At 33.0% G+C, this 22,737-nt stretch overlaps 1 long non-coding RNA gene across 2 annotated transcripts; it reads right to left on the reverse strand.

The window, feature by feature from the left end:
- Positions 1–17,798: 17,798 nt before the first annotated feature.
- Positions 17,799–22,525, reverse strand: LOC127121082 (uncharacterized). 2 transcript variants are annotated; one of them, XR_007803305.1, is made up of 3 exons: positions 22,452–22,525; positions 17,957–18,188; positions 17,799–17,878 (listed from the first exon to the last, which is right to left on the reverse strand). It is a non-coding gene; the product is annotated as an uncharacterized LOC127121082 (long non-coding RNA). The 2 variants fall into 2 exon arrangements; XR_007803304.1 differs by lacking the exon at positions 22,452–22,525 and adding an exon at positions 18,290–18,363.
- Positions 22,526–22,737: the final 212 nt, after the last annotated feature.

Here is a 22,737-nt window from a genome sequence, read left to right on the forward strand (position 1 = left end):
ATCTGCAAGATGTCCATGGTGGAAAACATGTAAGCAAAAGGAGTGAGAAACAACAAACCAATATAAATAATGTAAAGAATGATAACTTAGAGAATACACAACAAAAACACATTCATTACACAACCATCCATAACATATTCTCACACCCAAATCATCACAACATATAGATATTCTCAACCAATCAATCAACATCATGAAACAATAAACTACATATGCAATTATGTATACAAATGTACTCCACAACTGACTCATTATGCATGCGGTACCATCATGAATACTCAGGTTCATCTCGCTCCAGATCCCCATCATAGGAACAGAGCACGCCAAATCGTTACCACCACCATAGGTAACGCTTCACCAACTCCCATATGGAACCAACTACTCACTCCCAGTCCCCAATATAGGCCCAGAGCACACCCAAAATGGACCGAAGCCTGTACACCATGATGCATGACTCTCGACAACATGCATTGTCACTAAAAGGATCACCATATACCTATCCCCATCTATACACCACATTATTCATCATACACGACAATCAATCATCACGAATCATCATAAAATATGTGCAACTCATCATAACAAAATGTTCAACAACATTCTCATCATTGATCCATCATTTCATAACTTCGACCAAATATGTATGATCACCAATTCACAACAACAATATCAAACAGTGGCTAAAAATAGCCAACTAGCCAACAAAAGTAAAAAAAATCAGATTCTACACTCTAATACAAGCAAACAACCAAATTTCACAAGTTACAGGTGGATGACTACTATGGGCGTCATGGCATGGCGCCTGTCATGAACCTGAGCGCCATGACTACCATGGGCGTCATGGAATATCATATTGTATTTGTGGTTTATGACATTTAATCCATTAATCCCTTAAAATTATATTTACTCCAAAACCTTCAAAACCCTCAAACATGGTGGAAAACATCAATATATCAAAACAGAAAATAGTACACATATATGCATACAAAATTCATCATTAAAACAACCAATAACATTAAAACATCATAGACATTCAAAATTAATCACATCCGAATTTCCCTAAAGAGAGTAAATAACCTCTCATCTCTATCCTTCATGCAATACAGCTAGATTGATAGCCTTTTCTCACCCTTTACCTTAGATTTCGAGCAATGATATATGAGTCCCTCTTCCCAATCTTAGCTCTCCTTACCAAAATCTCTTGGTTCCTCTTTGCCTCTTGTTTTATGTATTGTCAGATTTAACTAAAGACCTATCTCTTCTCCCAACTTTTAGAATATATAGTATTTTTAAATTACCGTTTTTGCCCAACTTATTACTAGTTTCTCTACTCTTACCACATATTTTCTCCAATTCTCACAATGGCCCAAAACACATGTTTTACTATTTTATTTAAATGATTAAAATTTTAATTAATTCTAAACAACTATATCAAACTCTTACCCTCTCTATACCTCCACTCTAAGGATACTTACCCTCACAACCACACAACAAATAATTTAAAACACCAATTACTCAAATAAAATTCTAAATAATTCAATTAAATTAATTAATCGAATTTGGGGTGTTACACTTGAAATTCAAGGAAGATAAATGTATTTAATGACTTCCAAAACCCTCAAAGTCCACGCTTTAGAACTCCAAGTCGTCACTTTCTCTATCAAACTTGGAACTTCTCAAAAAATAGCCAAAAATCTCTATTTATAGAAAATTTTGTGTGTCAGATCCACATATCATCTTTCCCTTGTTGGTGAGTATTCTGACCACGATGTGACATCATCGCGCCCCTGATGTCAGCATCGTGGCCGCATGAAAACCAATGGCAAAATCCTCTATGTTCTTCCTTTTTCTTCTAATTTCCACTAATTCCCAACTTTCTTTCGCTTAGTAATTTTTGCTCACTTCTTCACCATTTGGCATGACTTTTGCTCATTATTCCAACGATTTAATCCAAAATTCTTCATAAATATTACGTAATGACCGAGTGTCATCAGGTGTATAGAATGGCATTACCTTATGTATAAGACCATTTTGATCACAATATTTCCCAAGATAATTTGATACATATTCACCTCCACCATCTGTTTTTAGAGTTTTGTGCTCATTTTTCCTTTCTACCATGGATTTGAACTTCTTGAAAAATTCCAACACCCCATCTTTTCTTTTAATAAAGTAAGTCCATAATTTTTTATTAAAATCATCAATGAAAGTAACAAAGTATCTATTACCTCTGATTGAGTCAACTTGCATCAGTCCACAAATGTCCAAATACACCACCTTAAGATGACACTTGGTTCTGCATCATGACTCTTTGCTAAAGTCTCATTGGTGTTATTTGGCCTGCATACACTTTTCACATACTTCAGTTGGCATATTGATTAATGGCAGCCTAAGCCTATAGTTCTATATTCATTCTTCCTTACTAGCGGTCATTTCAAGACACCTGTGCTCCATAACTTTCAATCCAACTTTGAAAGTTATGTTTTGAGCCATATGGGCCTTTAGGATCAAACTCCCATTGGCCTCCATAACTTTCAACACTTTATTTTCCATGTGAATATTATAATTCCTTTCAAGCAATTGACCAATTTTTAAAAAATACACTTAATTCCAGAATATAAAACATATCTTTAATCAAAGAATTCTCAATAGTTTTTCTCTTGATTGATACGTTGTTAATACCTTATGCTACAAGTGTGCTATCAGCCGTGAATTTCACCTTGTTTTCAATGCTTGATTCATTTTTACAAACCAATCATTCATTCCCATCATGCATGTTGAACACCCGGAGTCAAGGTCTCATTGATTGTTGCATTCTGCAGCTTCTCCCGTAGTCACCATCACGTTTTTAAGTGATTGAACCTAATTTTAGTTGCATTCTTCTGAACTGATTTCTATTTCAACAATCACCATTAAGAGTGTGCTCTCATCGTCTTCTTACCTTATAAACTTTGCATCAATTTCTTATGGATCATTCTTGTTGGTATGACATTTGTGAGCAAAATATCCAAGTTTTTGACAATTATAACATTGGACGTTGCTCTTGTCATTCATTTTTCCATCTTCCTCTATTGTTGCCACCTTTGCAATTGCTTGAAATGTTGCATTGTTGAAATTTTGGGAGTCTTTTCCACCATTGTTGTGATAGTTTCCTCTACCTCTATTTAAGGACCACTTTCCCTTTTTCTTCTTATCTTTTCGAGTGAAACGGGCCTGCAAAGCAACTTCAACCTTTTCTTTGTCAACATTCCTCTTCTCCATTCTCTACTTATGAGTCTCAAGAGAACTTTTCAACTCTTATTTGCTCATGGTTGAAAGATCCTTCGACTCTTCAATAGAAACCACTAATTTATCAAATCTTGACATTAACAATCTCAAGATTTTACCAACCACATACTGCTCTGTGGTTGTCTCTCCACAAGATTTCACTTGATTCATAAATCTTTTGATTCTTGTAGTAAGTTCACTAATGGTTTCCTTATCCTCCATTTAAAGTAACTCCGTCTGGCTCTTGTGAGTTTGTAACCTCACTACCTTTTCCTTATCAATTCATGCAAACATTTTTTTAAAGATTTCCCAAGCTTGCTTTGAGGATGTGCAATCGGTAACCTTCTCAAAGTTATCAACATTACACTTTGATGAATGAGATACAAAACTTTGAAAAATTTGGTCAGCTATTGCACCTTCTACAAGTGGATTAACACCGTTCTTGATCACTTCAAGAGCATCTTGATAACCAAACAACACCTTCATCTATTTTCATCAATTGGCATATTTTTCGAATCAAAAATTTAAAGATTTGTAATGATACATTCATTGGAGATGGAAGTCATTTTCGCACATTAAGTGTTCAATTAAAGAACTAGGATCTTGATGCCAAATAATGGGAAAAAATCAATCAAAAGATGAAAATAATGAACCAATGAACAATAGAGAGACTTAGGGTGAAAAAACATGGTTATATTTCATTAGTGAACCAACATGGGTACTTCTACAACAATACAAAACAATGTAGTTAACCAACTAATGAGAAAAACAAACTCCGCAGACATGTATTCGATTACACTAAAGCATTAACTGATTACATAACGCTACCATCACAAAAAATTAGAAACTGGAGGGTGGTAATCGATTACACAAAATGGGTAATCGTTTACATTATAATTTTGTTTGGTCCTGAGTACTGTTGAAGGGGTGGTAATTGGTTACATCCTGAATATAATCGATTACACCAACTTGAATTGCCGCTTTTTCATAACAACTATGATTTTTGAAATTTATCTACTTCTTTGAATCTAGTCTATTTATATATAGTTACTACCCTCATTTTTAATATTACTATGATTTTTGTCTTTTTAAACAACTAAAGTTTTGGTCTCTAATATGAGTATTTTATTCTACTCTATCTTTTTTAGTCAAATGAATATATATATATATATATATATATATATATATATATATATATATATATATATATATATATATATATATATATATATATATATATATATATATATATATATATATATATATATATATATATATATATATATATATATATATATGAAAAAGCTTGAAAATTTTGAAATATTCCCTAATCTTAGATCATGTTAAAAAATTAATATTTCATATAGAATATCGGATAATTATGGTTTATTTATAAAACAAATATATGTTAATGGAAATATAGGGGTATTCAAACTCATTATAAAAAATAGTTAACCACTTTAGACACAACTTAAAGTGTTAACACATCAAACATTAAATTACAATAGTGTTTTTTTCAATTCTAGCAACAAACCAAATCCATGATAAAATATTAATGCTCTTCATAATAAACTAATAACAGCACAACCAAAATGAATCAAATGCCAATTCACAAGTAGCAACGCTAAATATATCTAGCTAAAAAACCAAGTCATCTTCCTGTGCAGTTACATGAGGAAATCAGAATTTCAAATAAAAATTGGCCCTTTTGATTTTAGATACAAACCTACTGATAATATTACTTCACTAGAAACCAGAAACGACAGTAAATAAAATGAAGTGAAAACATATAACGAGGAATAGTTAAAAGCAAGTAGTAAAAAGACATTGAGCCAAATAATTTTAAGACAGATAGCCTAGCACAATGGTTAGTGCATTGGTTGTTAAAATTGGGATCTCACTAAAGATAGTTGGATTATGAAAAAAAGTGCGAATTGTAAAATCATAAATCGGACCTACAAAATAAACAAAATTATATAACTAAAAAAAATAACGTTAACATAATTCTTTTTAATTAATAATAAATCACATTCAAAATTCTAAAATTCTACGTCATAAACGACGTCCAAAATTCTAAATCATAAACCTTAAACATAAACTTCAACTTAACAAATCATTTAACGCATCTTGAATAAGTCCAACATCCAAATCATATTCATTTCCTCCATCATCTTCATCTTCAAGGTGGTGAACCTCCAAATCATCTTAAGTGTCAATTCCGTTCTCTCCATCATTTTGATTGCCAATTTCCAAATCTCCACTTTCAATTGTGAAATCCAAAATATCATCATCTAATAAATCTTGATCATTGTCCATGATCCACCCATCATTCGATTCAGTTTTACCGATGCTATATTATATCACCTTTCTTATTTTCTTTTTCTTTGTCAACTTTGAATTTGTCATTACAAACACAACATCGTTCATTGTTTTTTGCTTCAAGCTTCTCTTGTATGGACCATTTCAAAGGCACTCCAATTTATTTCACATCCCGATGAGCTACAAGGTAAGCTAAGGATACGAATTGCAAACTTTTGTAGCTCAATATGCTCGTCCCCATACGATTCCCACAATTATACCATAGTTTTATTTTTAAGTGCCGCCAATGTTATTGGACTACCAAAAAACTTTGCCTTTCTCTTGAAATCTTTCAATTGGGCATCAATCTTACTTATTTCTTCAACATATCCAATCATCATTTCCTTGCAATCATATAAACCTCGTTTCACTTCATAGTCAACTTTAAAGCTAGAGCTATAATGCAATTTTGGGTTGAGAAAGTAACGGCATGCAAAGGCATGTGCAATTGTTATCCCACCTTTCATCAATTATATCTCATAGAGGCTTGTAACTAAATAATACTCCCTCCGTTTTTTATTATAAGTCGTTTTTGACTTTTCACACGTATTAAGAAATATAATAATTATGGTATAAAAATGAGAAATTATGAAAGATTTTACAAAATTGTCCTTCATTAATGGTATTGGAAAGACAAATTGATATAATTGAAAGGAGAGAGAATAATAAATATTTAAGGGTATAATAGGAAACATAACATTAATGATTCATTGGTATTATAAAGCGACTTATATTGTGGTACAAAATATTTTTCCAAAGCGACTTATAATAAAAAACTGAGGTAGTAATATATAAAAAACAGTTAGCAAAGTTGAATAAAAAGCAGAGACCAAATTTGAACAAAGTACACGAAATAGGGACAAGAGTACACAAAACAGTGACCAGATTTTGTCTAAAAATGAAACAGAATCAGAGTTTTAGTTATTTCCTTTTTTGAACACCATTGAAGTTAGCTTGAATTTTCTCTTTAGTTTGGTCCATGTTAAGGGCCAATTTGTATAAATGATCCATAGTATTTTGTGGCCCTTTCCACTTGACCTCAATAGAATTTTTTGTTAACACCTTAGTTTTATGTGGAAATATTTAGTTTTTAACATTATCATATAAATAGTTTTTGTTTGATCATTTTGATGCAAATTTGTAGGTTTCAAAGGTCATTGGAAGCATGAGAAACCTAAAGGCATCAAGCAAAACCAAAAGTTACATTTGTGAAGATTCCAAGTTTTTCAAAGCGGGCTAAGCGTGATCCTAACGCGCTTAGAGAAAGAGGGACATGAGGAAATTGGGAAAGTCACGCTAGTGTAGTGGGGTATTCGTTACCTTTAGATTTATTGACTAAATCAAAAGTAAATCATACAATTCAAGTCGCCACCGCACTTCTATTTATCCAAAGGAAAGGTTAGAAAGCGAACAAAAACGAGAAGTTTTATCAAATCAAAAACTAATAAAAATGTCAGAGATCTGGGTAAGGGGGTTGATTATGCAATGGGAAGGTTTTAAGCATCCAAAACATCCTTAGTACTCTAAGGGAGCCCTTTTTGCAAATGTTGTATGGTAGGTTGGTATTTGTGAAAATATTTGTGCAAACATGATTGGGGAGATGAGAAAAGAATATACATTATTTACAATTTTGTTGTTTGAATGGATAAACCCATTGCCTACGTACCATCACAAAGGTAGGATCAAAACCTCGTAGTTCGGGGTAAAAATCTCAAAATATTGGTGAATTGGTTTGACCAAAAGCCTTAAGGTCTTTTGTTATCAAAGGGAGAAAACTCAACCTAAACCAACAATCCACCATGTGAGGAGAGCTTCAACATACTAGTGAGGGATCCATCCTATAATAAGTTTGGAAGACTTATAGTCCAATCACTAAGGATAAGGTGAGGTTTACATCAACCACTATGATAACTCAAACATATGGCTAATGTTTATGAAAAAGGGTTTTAACAAAGGTGGTCATTGGAACCACAAAACAAACTTGAGTGAGTTGTACTTACAAGTTAGAAGTATTCACAAAATGAAGTCAAGGTTGACTTAAGATTTAATTCAAAATAAGTATTAATGAAAAAAGTTTGAAAAATCAAAGGCATATGACTTATGTTTCTAGTTTTGGAAAATAATGTCAATGTTTGCACAAAATGAGTTTGGCTTGGGTTAGAGTGGAGAGAAGAATAGAAGGGCTAGTCCTAAACATGCAAAGATGAGAGAAGAGAATAAAACCATTGGAGTTCCTTTCTTGAGATCATAAAGATGATTCAAGATGCTCCTTTCCTTTGGACTTAGCAAGCAACAAGCAATTAACTAAAGCAAACAAGCAAATATTCAATCAAGCTCCTAGGATCCCCATTTGGCTTGTCTTTCTTAACTTGGATGCTCATGACAATAGTCCTTCTAACTATCTCAAATTTGGAATCCCTATCACACAAGAACAAACAATCAAAAGGTTCACAATGCAATAAGAGGAATGGACAAAGAGAGAGTTTAGATTAGGGGTCCTTTCAAGTCAAATTCAAGATTAAGCATTCTAAAGGCATGAGGCCTAGTTGCTCTTCAATCAATTTTAGCATTCTAAAGGCATGAGGCCTAGTTGTTCTTGAACTCCATTAAGCATAGGTGAGGTCCTAATTCTAAGTCCTTTCTCCTTTTTGCATTGGGTTCACACAAACAAAAACAACACAAGCACAAGGCAACAATATATTTATACAATAATGTGCTCAAGTGAGCAAAAGGCAAGTGACATAAACATAAACATGATCTCAAATGAGCAAAAGGAAAAGGCAATATGAATAAATGAGCAAGAAATTAAATTGCATTAAAGTAAATTGCAAGAATTAAATGCTTGAATTAAAAGTTAGTAATTAGTAGTTAGTGTTAGTTTGCCATAAGGCAATTTAGCGCTATGTTAAGCAATCGTAAGTGGACTAATGTAGTGGTCACGCCTATCTGAGGCTAGTCAATAAAACTATAGGCAAATAAACACAAGTTAGAGATCATGACTAGTAATCCAAGCTCCTACAACTTGCCATGCCAAAAGCAAAGAAGGATGACCTTGTATGGATTTCAGGTTCTTTGCTTGACCAAGAAGCAACCTATCTTGGACACAAAGCAATTCACTTGATCTTTGATCAAGTTGAATTTGATTTGGATCAAAGAAGGTTAAGCCTCTCATATGTCAAGGCTAACCACAAATCATTAACTCATTGATCAAAAGAAAAAGAAGAAGAAAATAGATGAAGATGAAATGTACAAAATGGAAATTCAAAAGGCATAACCAAAACACAATGATCAAATGTGAATGGGATCAACATTAATCAATGGTAAACAGAAGTGAAATGAAGATTAGAAGTCAAGAAATGTCAAACATATTTTTGGTATTTTTTGGAATTAAAATAATACATAAAATAAAATGAACAAACTAAGGTTAAACTTCAAATCCAATTCAAATCAACTTGAATAAGTCCAATTGGATCATCATAAGTCTAACATGGTCAAACTAGGTTTGACAATTTTTTTTTAAATATTTGAAAACAGAAACTATTTTTTAGCAATTAAAAATAAAGAAAAATAATACAAATGGACTAAAATCTCAAATAAATCTCAAATCAATTAAGAAATTGATGAGAATGTTTTTCATAGACTTATCATCATCCATATGTATTAAGAAAATATTTTTGGCATTTTTGAATATCAAAAAGTATTTAAAATAAATTAAAAATAATCAAAAACAAAATAATTCACAAAAAATATTAAATGAAATCACAAAAATAATTAAAAATCAGATTATGAAACTAGAATTTAAGAGAAATTTTTTGCAATTGGTCCCATATTTTTGTGATTCCAAATAAAGAAGTTATGAATTTTTGAAAATAAATGGATTTAAAGAAAATAAAATAGAAATTAAGAAAATAGGAAAATCCAGAAGCGTCTGATCCATTTCACTAAATGACGTGGACATGATCAATGGATCAGAAGCGCGAGCGCACCAAGTGCTTGAGTCAAGCGCAAAACGTGATGTATTTAAAAAAGTCAAAACAATGCATGGCTATGATTAGATCCTGTGAGCCATATCTGAAGGCTATGGATGTTCCACGTGTGGACGGTAGTGGAAACCACCGTCTTCTCTGGCGAGCAAGCTTAAACCGGCCACCAGTTGCAGGTTTTGCAAACTCAACCAAATCACACGATCCTTATACCAAATTAAAGTTGGGGTGATGTACATCACCCCTGTAACCTTGGATTGTTCTCTAGATATCTATGGAAGGAGAAATCAGAGATGGAAAATCCAGGTACTTGATCTGCAGTGCATTAAATCATGAAATTAAAGCCACCATTGGCTTGCCTCTCACACGAGGACTTCAGAAAACCAAACCAACACAAGCAATGCACAATATATAGTGAGATTCGAAGCAAAACAGTTGAGCTGCAAACCTTTAAAGTGCAGCTTTGATGAATACGATCCACTCCAATTCTTGATTGCAGCTTGATCTTGAGGTGTGGTATGAGTGCAAGGCTTAGGAATTAGTGTTGAAGATCAACTGATGTTGTTGAAAATCAAACTTGAAAAAGAGAAATTCAAATTCAAATTCCTTTGGTGAGAGGTTAGGATTCAATTCCAGCAGGGTTTCAGGCGCCTTCAGGTTGATAATTCAATGAAGCAATGTGTTTATTTATAGGTGAAATGCAAAGGAGAGTGTGACAAACTCGTGTGCATGAGAATTGGGTCCTCCATGCATGGGCCTGTACAGGCGCATGTGAGGCCCAAAATCAAATGGTTTTGCAAGATGAAATGATTTGAAGCAAGTTTGCACGTGCAGATTGAATGGCATTGGCTTATGTATGAAGTTTCATCATGAAATGCATAAATGGTCACAAAAGTTCCCCTCTTTGAAAGTCCCATTTGGAAAATCCAAACATAGGCATGTGAGTAATGGTTGGAAAGGTCTTGACATAAGGAACAAAAGCTATGTTGGACAAAAATCCATTTGGAGTTCGGAAAATTGTGAAAACTGGCCATGAAGTTTGATGTACAAAACATACATTTGAAAAATTTGCCAAAAGTGACCAACTTCAAGCCCTTCTTTTTCAATGATGCAAGCCTCAAATTGAAAAACCTCAAACATAAACGTTGTATATATTTTCAAGACAATCAATTTGGACTTAAATTTTGCATCATTTGGATTTTTGATGAGAAAGTTATGGGCACTTGAAGTTGGACTTTTTCAAGATTCAGTGGCTTTGGTCCAAAGTGACCTATAATGTTTTGTATTATCACATGTGTTTCTTTTAGGATTATGAAATTTTGTCCAACATAAAAAATGAAGTATACATCTCAAAATTTCCAATGCAATTGGTATCACCTCAAAATCATAAAAAGTGAAGGAGTTAGGTCCTTAGAAAGTTGACCCAAAATTAGGGTTTCAGTCAAAATGACCCATAATGTTTTGAAATTAATGATGATCTTACAAGTTTCAAATGGATTTTTGATGAACATGAAACTTTTTCATATTGTTCTTAAGAACATTTTTTCTCTTGGGGTCATCTTCATTTGACAAACACATCAAAAGTTAGGTCTCAATGGATTTCAATTTCGTCAGATGACTTGACTGGTCAACTTCTCAAGTCCAAACTTCAAATTTTGATGAATGAATGATTGAGGGGCCTCACATAGGCTCATATATGCATAAAATGATGAATTAAAGAACTTCCCTTGATTGTATTTGATCATAGTTTGAGGTTGCTTCATGAGCAATGCACAGTCAATGCACAGCTGAATTAGGGTTTCCTTGGGAAACAATCCTCAAGCCCTTTGGTTTATCTTGATAAAATTGACAAATTGGGATACTTGGGAGACATATATGATGATTGAGATCTTTGAGGACCATTGTCATACTTGCTATCATCTTCATCTAGCCATTTCTTTGAGCATAAGGGCCTCCTAGGAGCCTTGGATCACATGGTTGCTTGAGCTTCAAAACAAAAGATGTTAGTGACATATTTTTGTGCTTTTGGTTAGTAGACAATATAAGAAAAACAATAATATAGAATTCAAGCATGCTTGGTGGTCTCAAACCAACTCACACAAAGCCCAACCCAAGGGTTAAGGAGCTAAGATGCTAGGATCCTTGAGGCAAATGTAATGATCAATGATATGATGCCATGAGGGATCTTAGGGTCAAAATTAGGGTCTTACAGCTAGGAGCGCGCTTAGCACGAATCAAGGCAATTTAAGTTCATTCTTTGTTGATCGCGCTAAGCGGGCTCTGATGGGGTTTAGCGTGATTTTACTTTTTGGCCCATACTATATATACTTTTGCCTGGATATTTTGGGGGAGATCTCACTCCAACTTTATTACAAATTCACTTTCAGACCAAAAATCATCAAGAACTCAAAATCAAGATTTTGAAGCATCAATCTTCAAGTTTTTCGACGATGATACTTGTGAATCTCTTCTTGTTACTTGTTGAAGAAGTTACTATGGCCATGGGTGGCTAAACCCTCTTGTATCAAGACTAGATGTAATCAATCTTAACTTGTATGTATTTCTTTTGATCTTTTGTATGTGAACAACTTGATAAGCAATGTAGATGATAACATTTGTTTTTATTGAATATTTATGGTTTAAATCATTGTTGAGAAATATCTTTTAAGTCTTGACCTAAGTTTATCATCTATCAAAGACCAAGTCTAGACATGGAAATGGAATTTGATATTCATTTTGTATCGGATCGGTAATGTTATTTGTATTGTTTAATAGATTGAGACGTCGTCGATTAAACAATACAGTAAAACTCACAATACTGTCTTAGATATGAGCGGTATAGATGAGCGATATGTGGTTATGTTGATTATAAATGAAGTTCACATGCTTGATTAATCGAATACATACAAAATAGGTTGATGAAATCTTCTCTTGATATGCCTTTTAAAATGTTAATCTTTCTAAACTTTTATCATTGCTACAAACTCTTATGAATGTTATTTTAACCAAACAAAAACCATTCGAAACCCTTGCTTAAAACATTGTAAACTGTAGAACGATGGTAATATCACATCAATCTTTATGGAGACGATAAAACAAATACTCATCGAAATATACTTTTCAACAAAATGGCGCTACTTCCGGGGATTATTGTTATGATATTGCAAGCATTACAATAGTTTATCTTATTTTAAGTTTTTTTATTGATTATCTCTTATCTCATTTCTTATCTCTTGTGTTTTTTAATTTGCTTGGTTATCTTTTCAGAACTCTATTTATGTGAGGAAGTGTACCCGCATATCAACTTCTTTTTGATCCTGGGATTGAAAGAATTACTCGTAGACTTAATAGCGAGACCAGAAGGAGAAGACAACTAGCTAAGGAAAGAAGAGAATGCGAAGGAACTTGTAGTAGTAATCCATCAACAACTCCTATTTTTACATCGGTCATGGTAGATACACCTCCTCCACCAGAACCTCCCAGAGGTCCTTGTACAAATAGTTCGAGGAGAAATGCTTAGTTTGCTAGAATTGCAAACAATGGAAGACACTCAAAGATGAAAATCGAGATACTTCAACTTTTGTATGCAAGTACCTTCACATGGATTGATCATGAAGATCCTTACACTCACCTTACCAAATTCTATGAGATTGTCGGCGCAACCGAAGCTCCAAAAGCGGAAGAAGAGCAAGTGTTCAAGAGACTATTCCCACATTCTTTGATTGGAAAAGAAAAAGAATGGTATCTTGATCAACCTACTCAAAAAATGACGTTTGGAATGTGTTAGAGGAAATACTTCTTGAGAGATTATTTCCATACAATAGGTTCATGGAAGCAAAGACTTCAATTGCGGTTTTCTCATAAGGTGCAAGTGAATCCCTTAATGAAGCTTAGGAACAGTTCAAGTCAATGTTAAGGAAATGCCAAGGTCGTGGTTTTGATGAACTTACTCAAATCTACATATTTCTCCATAGACTCCAACCACAACCTAAAACTCTATTGGATGCTAACGCGGGTGGTTCTTTGATGTTTAAGAGTGCGGAAGAAGCAATAACCATTATTGTTAGAATGACACTCAACGATCATCAAGGCCGACACAGTCGAGGTACGACACAAAGGAAATCAAGAACATTGAATTGGGTACAAATAATACAATTTTACCCCAAAAAAAATTATTATCACAACAGGTGGAGTTACTCACACAACAAATGTCAAAGCTCCCACAATAAATCAAAGAGATGCAAGAGATTCCTTACAAGCATCAACAAGTTGCTTCTTATGAATTGTGTAAAGGAGATCATCCTACCGGTTATTGTCCTCTGGTTAGACACTAAGTGAATTATATGGGAAATCTAAATCAAAATATTGGTTACCAACCAAGGTAAGCACCTTATCAAAACAACTAAGGTTCCCAGCAAAGAGGAAATAACCAAGGTTATCAACAAGGTTGGAGACAAGAGGCCGGACCGTCAAACCGTCAAAATCCTTATCAAAACTACAATCAACCTCCACAACCTCAAGGTGGAAATTCAAAGATAGAAGACACTCTCATCCAATTCATACAAATGTCAATGGCTAACCAAAATAGTACTGATGCGGCCATTAAAAATCTTGAGATCCACGTTGGTCAATTGTCTAAGCAATTAGCCGATCAACACAAAAGAACTTTTTCTGCAAACACTCAAGACAACCCGAAGAAGCATTGTAAGTCTATTCTAACTCGAAGTGGTAGAAAATTTGACATGGGCATTGGTGATGAAGTGGAGGAAGAGAAAATTATAGTAGAAAAGGAGAAGGAAACAAATGTTAAGGGAGAATTAGTTGAAAAAGAGAGAAGTGAGAAAGAAGAAGTAGAAAAGAAAAATATAGAGAAAAAGAAGAAAACGAATCAAAAGGGGAAGGAGAAGTTGAATAATATTCCAATTCAAAATTTGTCATATCCTTATGCTCCTTCCAAGAAGGACAATGCTAGGAACTATGCTCGGTTCTTGGATATATTTAGTCAATTACAAATCAATACTCCATTTTTCGAGGCCCTTGAGCAAATGTCTACCTATGCAAAGTTCATGAAGGACATCCTTAAAAAGAAGAGAAGATACACGGATCAAGAAATAATCACTCTTAATGCTAATTGTGGAGCAATCATTTAAAGGACTCTACCGCGGAAAGAAAGCGGTCCGGAAAGGGTTACATTACCGGTCACAATAGGAAACATTTACATTGAAAAATGTTTGAATTATTTGGGCTATAACATCAACTTGATTCCATTATCCATTGTGAAAAGGTTAGGAAGAATTGACTTGAAAACAACAAGGATGACATTGCAATTGGCCGATAAATCTATAATCGGTCCTCATGGAGTAGCAGAAGATGTGTTAGTAAAAGTGGATAAATTCTTGTTCCCGATTGACTTTGTTTTCTTGACATGGAGGAATACGATGATGCACCATTGATTCTTGATCGACCTTTCATGAAGACCGCTAGAATGATGATTGACATGGATGATGGTCTAATGAAGGTGAGAGTTCAAGATGAAGAGGTTTGCTTCAATCTCTTTGAAGCCATGAAGCATTCAAAGGATAAAAGTTATTGTTTTCGAATTGATGCAACCGATGAGGCTATAATGGAAGTAAAAAGGCAAGTTCATGCGTTTACTCCTCTTGAAAAAGCCTTGACTAATGCGTTCAAAGTTCTCAATGGGGACGAAGAAAAATAAATGGAAGAATATATAAGAGAGCTTGAGGCTTTGGAAGAAATCCCTCCATTCGAAGCAAAAGTTGAAAATTTGAAAGAAGAACCAAAGATAGAAGAGTCCAAACTTGAGTTGAAGATGTTACCTTCACACTTGAAATATGTATTTCTTGAAGAAGATAGGCACAAACCGGGGATAATAAGAAACGGAATATCCAAGAATGAAGAAGAAAAATTGATTGATGTCTTGAAGAAAAATCAAAGTGCAATGAGTTTGACTCCTTTCAATTTAAAAGGAATAAGTTCATCTTATTGTACTTAATAAGGGTGGAATGACGGTGATTCGGAATGAAAAGAACGAGTTGATTCCTATTAGAACCGTAACGGAATGAAAGTAGTGTTGAAGAGAAGGCTACTGATGCAGAGAAAAGTCTGAGTAAAAACCTGTAGAGCAAAAATTTGCACCAGCTGAAGTAAGTAAGGCATCTACTTGAGTATTATTTATTCATATTTCATACTACTAGGCGATTTTACTAGACGATGTCTTTTAGTGATTTGTAAGTGTGTTGCATGAGTATTATTTAACCTTCTATATGGTTGTAGTGAATTGATGCAACTAAGTACAATATAATTATCTTGCTTAATCTTTTAGTAATTTGTGAAGTGTGTATCTGTAACTAATTTCAAAATGGGTTGTATATTGGTATTAAAGACAAATGCCTAGTTGTATTTTGTAATATGTGAGAAGAAAAGTTACCAACTCTAACAGATCTAAATGAGGAATTCTAGAAGTTAAGTGACCAAAACTTATAAAACTATAAATTGTATTAAGGTTCTGAAGGGTCCATCCCAGGTCCTTGATGGTTAGAAACTGCTTTTTATTTCACTGCTGGAAAAGGTAGTAATGTCTATGAATTTTAGAACAAAAATAAAATAAAGTTAGTGAGTTTTGGTATTAGATGTCATCCGTTTAAGTTTCATTTTTTTATATGCGATTAAAATTATCCATGGAATTTGATTTCTTGAAGAAAATCAAGCAGAAAGTTTATGTTTCTTTATTTTTACATGATAATAACCAGTTCTAGATTTCTTTTTGAAGTCTTTTTATCTCAATTTATGCAGGAAAAATCCAAAGAGAATGGCAGGCACCTTGTTAACAGAGAATGAAGAATTGTGCACACTTATAATATGTTGAAGGTATGACTGAATGAACCAATCACTCATTATTCTATTAGTTCATCATGTAATCCTCGGGAATATTTACATAGCATCTCTTTAAATGTCAAAGAGGGAAGATTTATTATCACATTGTAATCTATGATGCATAGGTACGGGTACGGTATCCAGTACAGGACAACGAGGTCATGGTTTATTCGTGTGATTTTATTCAGGTAAAGGCAGAACTATAACACATTTCAAAGTTTGTTTCGGTTAGATTGAAAGGGGAAAGACATGGAATTGCAATTTAACTTGTCCAAACAGTAGCTATAGATAATTAGAAATAATAAATGAGAATGAATAAGAGTGAGTGCTTATCATAGAGTTAGGGCCCGTTTGAATCAGTTTTATTTTTCACTTTTTAAAATATGTTTTATAAAATTATTTTGGAAAAGTATTTTTAAGAAGAGAACTATTAAAAAATTTATTTAGTAACATAACTTTTCAAAACTATTTTAAAAATGAGAAAGTAGAAATATTTGTTTAGTAAATTATTTTTAAAAACAGTTTTAAAAATGAGAAAATAAAAAATGATAACTCAATTTTTAAAAATTATTTTTTTAACTAATATAAAATGAAAAAGAATTTTAATAAATAATAATTAAATTTTTAATGACTCATATTTAAATATACAAGTGAAAATTTTATTACTAAATAAAATCGAGATAAAAACTTCTTATGATTAAATATATGATTTAATTCCTTTTTAGAGTCAAGTTAATAACTTGTTCACACAAAAGTTATCAAAATTTTATAGCGTATATCAATATCTGAAGCATACATATGAAATCAAACTAACATAAGTATTTAGAAATAACCACTAAAATTCAAAGTTGTTTGTATGAAAATGTAACATAGAGATAATTAATTCACTTAATTGCTACGGTGTACCCACATCTCATCTCTAATATGATTTCTCTTCATTGTCATTTCAGCCGCACCTTCATTAGATAACCTTGTTAAGTTGTCGATATTGGAACTTGTTCCTTCTATGATAGGACCTTCTTGTATTCCCTCAAGTTCGATAGGATCCATTTCTTCCCATATCCTAAACAACTTATCCAGTAAATTCCACTGGCTTATGTAATTGTGAATAGCACAACACGCAATAACTATGAGTCATTGCCTAGAAGGCTTATAAGAAGGCATCAACTTTAAAATAGGAAATCTATTTTTCAGCACCCCAAAACAACGCTCAATTGTCATCCTTAGAGACGAATGTCTATAGTTAAATAACTCTTCCGGACTTCTGGGTTGTCTACCTTGACCTCTATATTCTTGTGCATGATACCTTTCACCCCTACAAGGGGGAAGAAAACCTCCAATACATGGATACCCAGAATCAACGAGATAAAAGGAACCTTCATCAAATAAAATATATGTTAGTTCAACTTTGTTAATTTCATTGAACATGATTTTATGTTGATACCATGACTTACCTCTAGGTGGCCAAGGAAATTCAGCATTTTGATTTGTAATTGCATCCAAAAGAATCTTTGAATCATGTGCACTTCCTTCCCATCCCGAATATACATACGTAAACATCATGTTAAAATCACAAGCACACATGACATTTTGTGTGATTGTTGCCTTTCTATCTCTACATGAAATTTGTTTTTCTGCAGGAACCGATGCACTGATATGTGTACCGTCAATCGCACCTATGCAATTCTTTAAGACATAACCCAAATATTATGAATAAGTAAACCATAATCAAATTATGTTGAAATAAAGATACAACTACAATAGAAGAATATGAATTATGTGCATACCTTAAACCAAGGATAGTATTTTGAATTAGTTTTAAATCTTTCGGGAAACTCTTTGGACTCTTGCTTTATTAGTTCCTTTCCAAATCGACAAACTACCCTTAATACCTCCTTAAAATTGCGTGATATTGTTTCAATGGAATGTTGAAAGCAGATTGAAGCAACTCTATGACGAACATTATGACCAATTATGAATAAAAATATTAAGGGAACAAATGTTAAGGGAGAATTAGTTGAAAAAGAGAGAAGTGAGAAAGAAGAAGTAGAAAAGAAAAATATAGAGAAAAAGAAGAAAACGAATCAAAAGGGGAAGGAGAAGTTGAATAATATTCCAATTCAAAATTTGTCATATCCTTATGCTCCTTCCAAGAAGGACAATGCTAGGAACTATGCTCGGTTCTTGGATATATTTAGTCAATTACAAATCAATACTCCATTTTTCGAGGCCCTTGAGCAAATGCCTACCTATGCAAAGTTCATGAAGAACATCCTTAAAAAGAAGAGAAGATACACGGATCAAGAAATAATCACTCTTAATGCTAATTGTGGAGCAATCATTTAAAGGACTCTACCGCGGAAAGAAAGCGGTTCGGAAAGGGTTACATTACCGGTCACAATAGGAAACATTTACATTGGAAAATGTTTGAATTATTTGGGCTATAACATCAACTTGATTCCATTATCCATTGTGAAAAGGTTAGGAAGAATTGACTTGAAAACAACAAGGATGACATTGCAATTGGCCGACAAATCTATAATCGGTCCTCATGGAGTAGCAGAAGATGTGTTAGTAAAAGTGGATAAATTCTTGTTCCCGATTGACTTTGTTTTCTTGACATGGAGGAATACGATGATGCACCATTGATTCTTGATCGACCTTTCATGAAGACCGCTAGAATGATGATTGACATGGATGATGGTCTAATGAAGGTGAGAGTTCAAGATGAAGAGGTTTGCTTCAATCTCTTTGAAGCCATGAAGCATTCAAAGGATAAAAGTTATTGTTTTCGAATTGATGCAACCGATGAGGCTATAATGGAAGTAAAGAGGCAAGTTCATGCGTTTACTCCTCTTGAAAAAGCCTTGACTAATGCGTTCAAAGTTCTCAATGGGGACGAAGAAAAATAAATGGAAGAATATATAAGAGAGCTTGAGGCTTTGGAAGAAATCCCTCCATTGGAAGCAAAAGTTAAAAATTTGAAAGAAGAACCAAAGATAGAAGAGTCCAAACTTGAGTTGAAGATGTTACCTTCACACTTGAAATATGTATTTCTTGAAGAAGATAGGCACAAACTGGTGATAATAAGAAACGGAACATCCAAGAATGAAGAAGAAAAATTGATTGATGTCTTGAAAAAAAATCAAAGTGCAATGAGTTTGACTCCTTTCAATTTAAAAGGAATAAGTTCATCTTATTGTATGCACAAGATATTGATAGAGGATGATTTCAAACCGGTAGCTAAACCTCAACGTCGCTTGAATCCTACCATGAAAGAGGTGGTGAGGAAAGAAGTGGTGAAGATGTTGGAAGCCATAATGATTTATCCAATTTCGGATAGTGAGTGGGTTAGTCATGTTCAAGTGGTACTTAATAAGGGTGGAATGACGGTGATTCGGAATGAAGAGAACGAGTTGATTCCTACTAGAACCGTGACAGAATGAAAATAGTGTTGAAGAGAAGGCTACTGATGCAGAGAAAAGTCTGAGTAAAAACCTTTAGAGCAAAAATTTGCACCAGATGAAGTAAGTAAGGCATCTGCTTGAGTATTCTTTATTCATATTTCATACTACTAGGCGATTTTACTAGACGATGTCGTTTAGTGATTTGTAAGTGTGTTGCATGAGTATTATTTAACCTTCTATATGGTTGTAGTGAATTGATGCAACTAAGTACAATATAATTATCTTGCTTAATCTTTTAGTAATTTGTGAAGTGTGTATCTGTAACTAATTTCAAAATGGGTTGTATATTGGTATTAAAGACAAATGCCTAGTTGTATTTTGTAATATGTGAGAAGAAAAGTTACCAACTCTAACAGATCTAAATGAGGAATTCTAGAAGTTAAGTGACCAAAACTTATAAAACTATAAATTGTATTAAGGTTCTGAAGGGTCCATCCCAGGTCCTTGATGGTTAGAAACTGCTTTTTATTTCACTGCTGGAAAAGGTAGTAATGTCTATGAATTTTAGAACAAAAATAAAATAAAGTTAGTGAGTTTTGGTATTAGATGTCATCCGTTTAAGTTTCATTTTTTTATATGCGATTAAAATTATCCATGGAATTTGATTTCTTGAAGAAAATCAAGCAGAAAGTTTATGTTTCTTTATTTTTACATGATAATAACCAATTCTAGATTTCTTTTTGAAGTCTTTTTATCTCAATTTATGCAGGAAAAATCCAAAGAGAATGGCAGGCACCTTGTTAACAGAGAATGAAGAATTGTGCACAACTTATAATATGATGAAGGTACGACCGAATGAACCAATCACTCATTATTCTATTATCACATTGTAATCTATGATGCATAGGTACGGGTACGGTATCCAGTACAGGACAACGAGGTCATAGTTTATTCGTGTGATTTTATTCGGGTAATGGCAGAACTGTAACACATTTCAAAGTTGGGAAAGACATGGAATTGCAATGTGACTTGTCCAAACAGTAGCTATAGATAATTAGAAATAATAAATAAGAATGAATAAGAGTACTCATCATAGAGTTAGGGCCGGTTTTAATCAGTTTTGCTTTTCACTTTTTAAAATATGTTTTATAAAATTGTTTTGGAAAAGTATTTTTAAGAAGAGAACTATTAAAAAATTTATTTGGTAACATAACTTTTTAAAACTGTTTTAAAAATGAGAAGTAGAAATATTTGTTTGGTAAATTATTTTTAAAAACAGTTTTAAAAATGAGAAAATAAAAAATCATAACTCAATTTTTAAAAATTACTTTTTTAACTAATATAAAATGAAAAAGAATTTTAATAAATAATAATTAAATTTTTAATGACTCATATTTAATATACAAGTGTAAATTTTATTACTAAATAAAATCGAGATAAAAACTTCTTATGATTAAATATATGATTTAATTCCTTTTTAGAGTCAAGTTAATAACTTGTTCACACAAAAGTTATCAAAATTTTATAGCGTATATCAATATCTGAAGCATACATATGAAATCAAACTAAAATAAGTATTTAAAAATAACCACTAAAATTCAAAGTTGCTTGTATAAAAATGTAACATAGAGATAATTAATTCACTTAATTGCTACGGTGTACCCACATCTCATCTCTAATATGATTTCTCTTCATTGTCATTTTAGCTGCACCTTCATTAGATAACCTTGTTAAGTTGTCGACATTGGAACTTGTTCCTTCTATGATAGGACCTTCTTGTATTCCCTCAAGTTCGATAGGATCCATTTCTTCCCACATCCTAAACAACTTGTTCGGTAAATTCCACTTGCGTATGTAATTGTGAATAGCACAACATGCAATAACTATGAGTCGTTGCCTAGAAGGCTTATAAGGAGGCATCAACCTTAAAATAGAAAATCTATTTTTCAGCATCCCAAAACAACACTCAATTGTCATCCTTAGAGACGAGTGTCTATAGTTAAATAACTCTTCCGGACTTCTGGGTTGTCTACCTTGACCTCTATATTCTTGTGCATGATATCTTTCACCCCTATAAGGGGGAAGAAAACCTCCAATACATGGATACCCAGAATCAACGAGATAAGAGGAACCTTCATCAAATAAAATATATGTTAGTTCAACTTTGTTAATTTCATTGAACATAATTTTATGTTGATACCATGACTTACCTCTAGGTGGCCAAGGAAATTCAGCATTTTGATTTGTAATTGCATCCAAAAGAATCTTTGAATCATGTGCACTTCCTTCCCATCCCGAATATACATACGTAAACATCATGTTAAAATCACAAGCACACATGACATTTTGTGTGATTGTTGCCTTTCTATCTCTACATGAAATTTGTTTTTCTGCAGGAACCGATGCACTGATATGTGTACTGTCAATCGCCCTATGCAATTCTTTAAGACATAACCCAAATATTATTAATAAGTAAACCATAATCAAATTATGTTGAAATAAAGATACAACTACAATAGAAGAATATGAATTATGTGCATACCTTAAACCAAGGATAGTATTTTGAATTAGTTTTAAATCTTTCGGGAAACTCTTTGGACTCTTGCTTTATTAGTTCCTTTCCAAATCGACAAACTACCCTTAATACCTCCTTAAATTGCGTGATATTGTTTCAATGGAATGTTGAAAGCAGATTGAAGCAACTCTATGACGAACATTATGACCAATTATGAATAAAAATGTAGCAACCTTCTCTTCAACAAGCACATCTCTTGAGTCACATAAGTAGTTCTTCTCCCTCAATTCAGTACAGAAATTAATAAAACATT

Source organism: Lathyrus oleraceus, chromosome 2 (genome assembly GCF_024323335.1).
Source record: "Lathyrus oleraceus cultivar Zhongwan6 chromosome 2, CAAS_Psat_ZW6_1.0, whole genome shotgun sequence".
Lineage (NCBI taxonomy): Eukaryota > Viridiplantae > Streptophyta > Magnoliopsida > Fabales > Fabaceae > Lathyrus > Lathyrus oleraceus.